Source organism: Delphinapterus leucas, chromosome 17 (genome assembly GCF_059928025.1).
Source record: "Delphinapterus leucas isolate spDelLeu-1000000601 "Yukka" chromosome 17, BTC_Dleu_Yukka2, whole genome shotgun sequence".
Classification (NCBI taxonomy): domain Eukaryota; kingdom Metazoa; phylum Chordata; class Mammalia; order Artiodactyla; family Monodontidae; genus Delphinapterus; species Delphinapterus leucas.
In genome coordinates this window covers 64811341-64820023 of record NC_143145.1, presented here as the reverse complement: position 1 = coordinate 64820023, position 8683 = coordinate 64811341, and the positions used below count along the sequence as shown (strand labels likewise).

Here is an 8683-nt window from a genome sequence, read left to right as displayed (position 1 = left end):
GATCCCTGTGAGAATAATCTACAAACATCAGTTGTTGATTATCTTTTAGAAATGGCATTTTAACATAGACAACATTTTGGGAATCCCTTTGAAGACTTCAATTTCTACTTGTATGAAGGAAATTGAAATCAACATAATGGAATTAAAAAACCAAAACCCCCAAAACCACATTCTTAATTTTTTTAAATTATGTTTTAACAATAGTCACTTCTTAAAGTTTTGTCATGTTTTCACAAAGTAAGACACTGCATTTATCAGGATGAGTCTCTCTTACTTACCAACACTTTGAAACTTTTAGCAGCTGGACAATTCCTGATAGTAGATTTGAAAGTGAGGGTAAATAGGGTTGTCATAACTAGTCATCAAATCAATCAATAAATCATTCAATCTCTTTTTAACCAAAGTTATATTTTTGTGCCAGTAATAGAAGGAATGTATTATTTCCCCAAAACATATTCTATTTACCGGGCACATTTTGGAAATAAAGTTATTTCATTGATATTCATGCACTTCTAGTATAAATGTTTATATAGTTCAATTAAGAAAGTTTCTAAGTCTGTAAATTGACAAGAGGTATACAATGTGTACTTCTTAAAAACTACTAGAAAGTAGTGACTTTCCAGAGTTTTTGTGAGAAAATACCTGGTTCAGAATCCGGCACTAACTCAGTATGCAATAAAATAGACCCTTATTTTGTTGCTATTATAATGATTGCCTTTCAATTTTATGCTTTTATGGCATAATCAATTTTTACAATTTTATTGAGATACAATTATCATAGAGCACTGTGTACGTTTAAGGTGTATAGCATAATGATTTGACTTACATATATCATGAAGCGATTACTACAAGTTTAACATCATTATCTCATACAGATCTGTCATCTCATATAGATACGAAAAAAAGAAAAAGAAAACAATATTTTTTCCTTGTGATGAGAAGGATCAATTCTCAACAACTTTCACACATACCAAATATATGGAATGCTTCACAAATTTGCATGTTATCCTCTACAGGGTCATGCTAATCTTCTCTGTATCATATTAGTTTCAGTATATATGCTGCCAAAGCTAGCACAATCTATTTTTTTAAATGCCTATTTCAGTAGACCTTCCATGTTTACCAGACAAAGCAATTCTTTTTAAAAAATTCTATATTTCTTTACAGTGAATTAAGTAGTGAGGAAGTGATATTCTGTGGTGTATTTTACTAACCAACAAAAGATGAGAGTCTTTCTGAAATATTTATTTTAAGCCTCAGAATTTAAACATTGGACATTTGCTTCTCTGGATCATTCTCGAGATCAGACAATAAACAGTTTGATCTGACGTATTTCCTTTTTGGTGTTTATACATCTGTTATAACATAACAAACAATGGTAGAACTTGATGAGAATTTGGAGGAGGATGTATATAAATAAACTGAATTTCAACTTGAAAGTTATTAATTTTACCTTGGTATTAAAATAGAGGTAACATTTATTATAGTATCTATTGGCCAAACAGCATATTTCAAATAATGGCTTCATGATCACAATAATATCTTAAGTGGGTTAGGTACATAACCAATGTAATCTCAAGGTCACTGTTTTACTAAAAACTCATCTAGCAATTTAAATGTCCTAACTCTTCAAATTTTTGAAGACTAAATTTAATCACCCATAGAGGCAAAATTTCCCCCCAATAATATTACTTTTGAAGTACTTAACCTTTAACATAGGGTCAGCTGCCTCTTAGCTTAAAGGCTTTATCATATTTCTTTTCAGTGTACTTTATATCTAGCTATTTTCCATTCAAATAAGTGCACTCAGGCAGATATACTGGTTTTCCAGCCTGTAATAGAGATAGTAGTCATCCACTCCTCTTAATTTGCTAACTGAAAAAAGAACTTTCAGGAGTATATTTGACAGATTTTAATACACAAAGGGCTCATATTGACCCCTAAAATAGCAGATGGAGACAGAATGATCTACTAAAGTAGCCACCTTAGTTACAAACTGTATTTTAATTGCCTTCATCAGAGTTGTTATTGACTCTAGCTTTAAATGGGATTGCTGGTCAGAGTTGGTAATAAAGTTTTTTTTTTGTTTTTTCTTTTCTGATTATTTCCTAAGCTATTCAAGGTTTGGAATCCAAACACTCCTACTCAGAGTAAATAGAAAATAAATAAAGTCTAATGAGGACAAAGCCAGGCCCTCCCCCAAAATTATTTTGAATGGTATATTGCTATAGATGTCCTGATTTCCACTTTTAGAAAGTTTTTATAAAGCAAGATTCAAATGTTGTGGTCACTTCTTTTTCTTTTTTTTCGGTACGCGGGCCTCTCACTGTTGTGGCCTCTCCCGTTGCGGAGCACAGGCTTCGGACGTGCAGGCTTAGTGGCCATGGCTCACGGGCCCAGCCGCTCCGCGGCATGTGGGATCTTCCCGGACCGGGGCACGAACCCATGTCCCCTGCATCGGCAGGCAAACTCTCAACCACTGCGCCACCAGGGAAGCCCTGTGGTCATTTCTTAAACTAAATCAGTCATGTAGTCAATAAATATTTATTGAGGAACGACTCTGTGTCAGACACTTTTCTGAGGCAAGCAGTGGACAAGAGAGGCAAAGACTTTCCTTTCTGGATCTCATATTGTAGAGAGACGGATAGGTGGATTTTAGATCGAGTAGTTAGCAAAATGAGGAAGGAAACAAATATTTTTATTTTACATGATAAGTGTTATTAAAAAGAAAAAAAACATATTCTGACATACTGAGGGGATACATTTTAGATTTGGTGGTTCAGAAAACCCTTCTCTAGAAGATATATTAGAGATGTTTTCTGATGAGTACTGTCCGTATGACCAGCTGCAGGTAGAACATTCCAGGCAAAGGGAATAAAAAAATAAAATAAAGTAGCTCATGGGAATATTTATATTTGATCAAAATGTGAACCACGGAGGTTTGATATTTAAATTTTTGAAATGTCCTAAAAATATATGAATGTAGTGTTTTAAGGTGGGTTATCTAAGGGATAAAAGAGTTTCCAGTGACTTCAGAAAAAGACGTAGGAGAGCCATCTTGAACCTAATTTTCTTGTTCAATCCGATTGTAACGAAATTTATTAATCCGAGTGTCCAGTTATCACTAACTATCTCTTTCTTCATAGGACAGAAGCTCAATTATTTCAGCTGTCACATTTTAAGTGATCCTCTAAAATACTATTACAAACTATTTAAAAATATTTTTGATTTTCTCAACCCACAGTAAGAAACAGTCTTTATCTTGCAACCTAGTACACACACACACACACACACACACACACACACACAAGAGGCACGTGCACATATAGCTGAAAAATGTTTCACAAAACAATGCTCTCAGTTTCCATGGGTGATGAGCTCTAGTATTTTTTATCATTTCATTTAAAAAATTGCTTCTTGCAACTTACTGAACTGATTTCCTGAGCCACCAATAGGTCTCAATTGAAAGAGTGTTCTAAATGTTATTCAGCAATATGAGCACTCTGATCTATATATTAAAAACAAAAGACAAAGAGCTAGACCAATTACAATAGGCTAATTAAAGTTATTTATACTTTCAGGGAAAAAATTAGCACAGTTCTTCAATATTTTGACAAACACCAAATTCAGAAAAAAAACAAAACAGAATTAACTTTTTCTTTGCCCAGCAACATTGTAGCTTTGTATTTGCTAGGCAAGCAATGCTTATATTTAATGAAGTAATATAAAGAATTCCCTTACTTGTAAGAGAACTGATTTTCTTTGTCCTGGCCCCAGGTATTAGTCTCATTTAGGATGAGAAAGAAGTATTTAAGAATTTAGCAGGAGTGAACTCTAAAGAGAATTATAGTAAAAGAACAAAAGATATCAGTTCTGAAATTTTATAACAGTGAATCTAACATTTAAAATAAACTTTTAACAGTAATATTTGAAATGTTTACTTAAATTTATTCTCAAATTTTTGACCACCTCAAGTTACAGTGTAACATAATAGAATATGCCAAAAGGAAGTCTCACACAAACAAATTTTGGCTTCAGAATATATATTGACACAGAAAACACTGGATGTTATGGAATTTACCCACAACCTACAATAAAAGAGTCAAGTCACATTTGGAATGTATGGCTTTCAACCAACTGAAAGCCAGCCCTTGCGGTTCCTTCCCCTTTTTCAACTCTGACATCTTAGAGCCTTTTTAAAAAAATTGTTACGTTGAGAAAAAATTCTTAAATTGTTACGCATATACTGTAAAATCAAGATTGCATAAATGTGTAACCCAGAAAGTCAAGTGAGTTCCACAGGTTTAGGTAGGAAGTACTCAGACATTGTACATAGGCAAACCAGGGGCCTTGCAAGATGTCTTCTAATTTTTAGGGAGTAGTCCAACTCCTGCAATTTTGCTGGCTCCTTTTCTACTCTGGGTTACCCCAGGGTCAAGCCACCAACCCTGCTGCAAACGTTTACAGACTCTATTGTAGATGTGGAAGGTTATGTGGCAGGGTTTCATCATGAATCCCACAAACTTCCCCATCTACTGACTCCGATCACTTGGCCTACTACATTCATGCTTACAAATTCCTTCCCAGGGCAATTAACACACTCCTGCCTTTGGCTCATGTAGGATAGTTCTACCACATTCAGGCCTCTTGAATGGAAGACACCCCCAGCACCTGGTTTACCTTGAAGTTTCCTGACAACAGAAGGCCTCTCTCCTAAGAAATTCTTAAACACAACACAATATATACGCATGTTTTGAAAGCACCTTATGCAACTCTGAAAAGATGCTTGATTAGCTGTCCCTTCACTTTTCTCCAAGGCAACCTCCGCATTAAGCTCTGGTTGAACTGCAGGCTGCAGATACTTTTGTACTTAGGGAGGAGAAATTTTCAACAAATTCACAAATTTTATCTTGGTGTTTTAAAGAAGAGGTGTCCACATATTTTCATGGTGGACCACACGATCAGAGATCCACATATATAAGCTTTTTTGTTTTGTATGTTTTGTTTCTTAAAACAACTTTACTGAGGTGTAATTTACATAGAATAAACTGCACCAATTTCGAATATACAGTTACATGTGTTTTAACACATTTACACACCTGTGTAACCATCAACATAATCAAGATCATGTTCTAGACACTCATATAAATGAAATCATACAGCGTATACTCTTCTATGTCTAGCCTCTTTCACTCAGCTATTCTTGTTTAGGTTCACCCATGTTGTTGTGTTAAAGTACTAAGTTTATTCCTTTTCTTCAGCAAGTAGTATTCCATTATACTTATATAACACAATTTGCTTACTCATCACCTGCTGATAGACATTTTTGGTTTGTAGATATATAAACTTTGTGGCTCTTCTAAAATTTAGTATACTATGTAGAAACTAGTTCAAATGCATACATTACAGGAAATATATGTTAACTCCATAACAATTCTACCACATAAATTCTGAAAACATCTGAAGGGTTTTTTTTTTAATTGTATAACATTAAGATAAGTTAGAAGGAAAACAGACAAGAGGACTTAACTATAGTTATCAAATTCTCCAAAATTTCTTCTCAAATTCTTTATTTCTCAGCAAACAATTCTGAAATTTTTAAAAGTAAGAGATTCCATTTAACTCATTCATGGTATGAGCAAATGAGTGCGGGTCTCATATTCTCATGACATCAGTGCATTTTAAAACTGGAATTCTTACTCTTCCTTGAACAATCTACAATGCCCCTGTTTTTTTCTTCACAGATTATAATTCAGCTTGTTTAAGCATTTTGTTACATGAGCAAGAAAGTATAAAGCCCTTGATGTGAGGAAGCAGCTAAGTAAATAACAGTTGGTTTCCAGGAACTAGTCATCTGACATATTTAAATAAACCAAATGCCCATCCTCTGGTTCATCTTAATTCAAATATTGGTAACAGTTAAAAGCACAGTTACCAAAAAAATTCAGAAGCTTTAAAACTTTTCATATTACCTCTTGCAGTGAACCTGACTTGCAAACTTCTCAGCACAGAGTCCATTGACAGAAACTTGCCTTTTGAATTGAATAAAGTTTTAAAAACCCACACTTCTACATTATTTCATTACAGGAGTCTATTTGTGACAAATGAGCTCAATGTTTAGACCAAATATGTCACATTCTTTCTGGCCAAGAAGTTAGATCCTACTAGGAGAAAAATTAATCTAAAAAGTGGAGACACTGCAGTCCGTATGTTGGGTGATCCTGGCTTCCAGGAGAGAATTAAATCAGAGGAGAGAAACAGGAAGTGATTGGAAATATGAACCCAAAAAGAATCAGGATAAAGGGCGGAAGACCTAAATAGACATTTGTCCAAAGAAGATAAACAGATTGCCAATAAACACATAAAAGGATGCTCAACATCACTAACCATTAGAGAAATGCAAATCAAAACCACAATGAGGTATCACCTCACACCAGTCAGAATTGCCATCATCAAAAACTCTACAAGCAATAAATGTTAGAGAAGGTGTGGAGAAAAGGGAACGCTCTTGCACTGTTGGTGGGAATGTAAATTGATACAGCCACTATGGAGAACAATATGGAGGTTCCTTAAAAAACTAAAAATAGAACTACCATATGACCCAGCAATCCCACTAATGGACATATACCCTGAGAAAACCATAATTCAAAAAGAGTCATGTACCACAATGTTCATTGCAGCACTATTTTCAATAGCAAGACATGGAAGCAACCTAAGTGTCCATCGACAGATGAACGGATAAAGAAGATGTGGCACATATATACAATGGAATATTACTCAGCCATAGAAAGAAACAAAATTGAATTATTTGTAGTGAGGTGGATGGACCTAGAGTCTGTCATACAGAGTGAAGTAAGTCAGAAAGAGAAAAACAAATACTGTATGCTAATGCATATATATGTATATATGGAATCTAAAAAAAAAAAAAAATGGCTCTGATGAACCCAGGACAGGAATAAAGACACAGACATAGAGAATGGACTTGAGGACACAGGAAGGGGGAAGGGTAAGCTGGGATGAAGTGAGAGAGTGGCATTGACATATATCAACTACCAAATGTAAAATAGATAGCTAGTGGGAAGCAGCCACATAGCACAGGGAGATCAGTTTGGTGCTTTGTGTCCATCTAGAGGGGTGGGATAGGGAGGGTGGGAGGGAGATGAAAGAGGGAGGAGATATGGTGATATATGTATATGTATAGCTGATTCACTTTGTTGTACAGCAGAAACTAACACAACATTGTAAAGCAATTTTACTCCAAAAGATGTTAAAAAAAAAAAAAGGCATCAGGATAGAAAGAAGGGCAGAGACAAGGAGACCTTCTTCCTCAGGTAGAAGGGAATTAATGTTGATCATATCTTCCCACCTTCAATCACTTTGAGAACTAGATAGATACCATCGCCCTGCACTCTTACTCATTCAGAACTTTTATCCAGTTCCATCCCAAACCTAGTTTTATTTAAATCATGGATTTCATTTCAATCTTTACAGCTTTTCAAAGAAAAGGAAACACAGTATATTAAGGACTTCAAGAATCAAGCACATGATTCTGCTTGCCATGATTAAAAAAAAAAAAAAAATCTGCATGCAAATTATCCATTCTCCTTCCCGTCTTCAAGTTACCCACCAATCTGACAAAAGTGTCTTGCTTTTTTTCATCCTAATTATTTATACATTGTGAGCAAATTGTAGGAGTAGAGAGCCCTGTGACTCACAACCAGATTCTTCCTTCTAGGTTGCTTAATGATTGGCATCTTTGGGCAAAATCATTTTTAGTACTTCCAGTTTATCAAATTTATAAGCATGGAGTCAAGGTTTTTCATCACAAGAGACCTTGTCAAGTGTTATTATTATACCCTAATATTCTCATCTAATAACACTGTCTAGAAAGAAAGAAAAATTTCCCCACATTGTTATTCTTAGTGAACCCATGCTGGTTTCTAGTTATCATCATTTCCTTTTCTAGATGCATAGCAGGACACTAATTTCCCCAGGTCATTTTACAATAAACCCTGAAATCTGAATTCCTTCCGAAAAATTTCCTTTATCTCGTGTCACTCATCAAAAATACATCATTAAAGGAGAATTCCCTATTTGTTTTACTATCTGTGTCTGTACATCTTTTTCTCATTACAATGGAAGGAGTACAGTTCTTACCTTAAAAGCCAACTTTTTCATTCTTGCTTCTAGACCCCATCAACTTCTTTATTACCATGGAATCCAGAGTGGTGAAGCAGAGTAAGATAGGAGAGTGGTGGGAAATAAACTTGGAGAGAGAAGCAGAGGCCAAACCCCAAAAGAGGCAAATGTTTTAAGCTTCATAAGAGGACATGTGAAGAATTTAAGCAAATGATGATATAGTCTGATTTTATTTGAATGAGTTAGAAAAGCAAATTCACTTGATTTGGGGATTGCATCTTCCTACACATATGACTTGTTTTCACGAGGTTTCCTGAATGCAGAAGGTTTCAGGAGAAATGTGGAATCCAGGAGACCTACGATGGCCTTTACCAATGCTTGTGCATGAAGCTCAGTCAGTGGGAGTTTTAATATTCATGTCGCAGCCTGCCCCCTCTTTATTTTAAATGTGCTTTGTGTCCTGTAGGATATTGAATATGTGCATTGCTTTCACAGAAAGGGAAACAAATAGCAAACAAACTTAGACTAGAGAAGCTATTCCCAG

General features: G+C 35.0%; 1 non-coding gene across 1 annotated transcript; it reads right to left on the bottom strand.

The window, feature by feature from the left end:
• Positions 1 to 972: 972 nt before the first annotated feature.
• LOC115803731 (U6 spliceosomal RNA) lies at positions 973 to 1077 on the bottom strand. Its single transcript, XR_004024512.1, has one exon. It is a non-coding gene; the product is annotated as a U6 spliceosomal RNA (small nuclear RNA).
• Positions 1078 to 8683: the final 7606 nt, after the last annotated feature.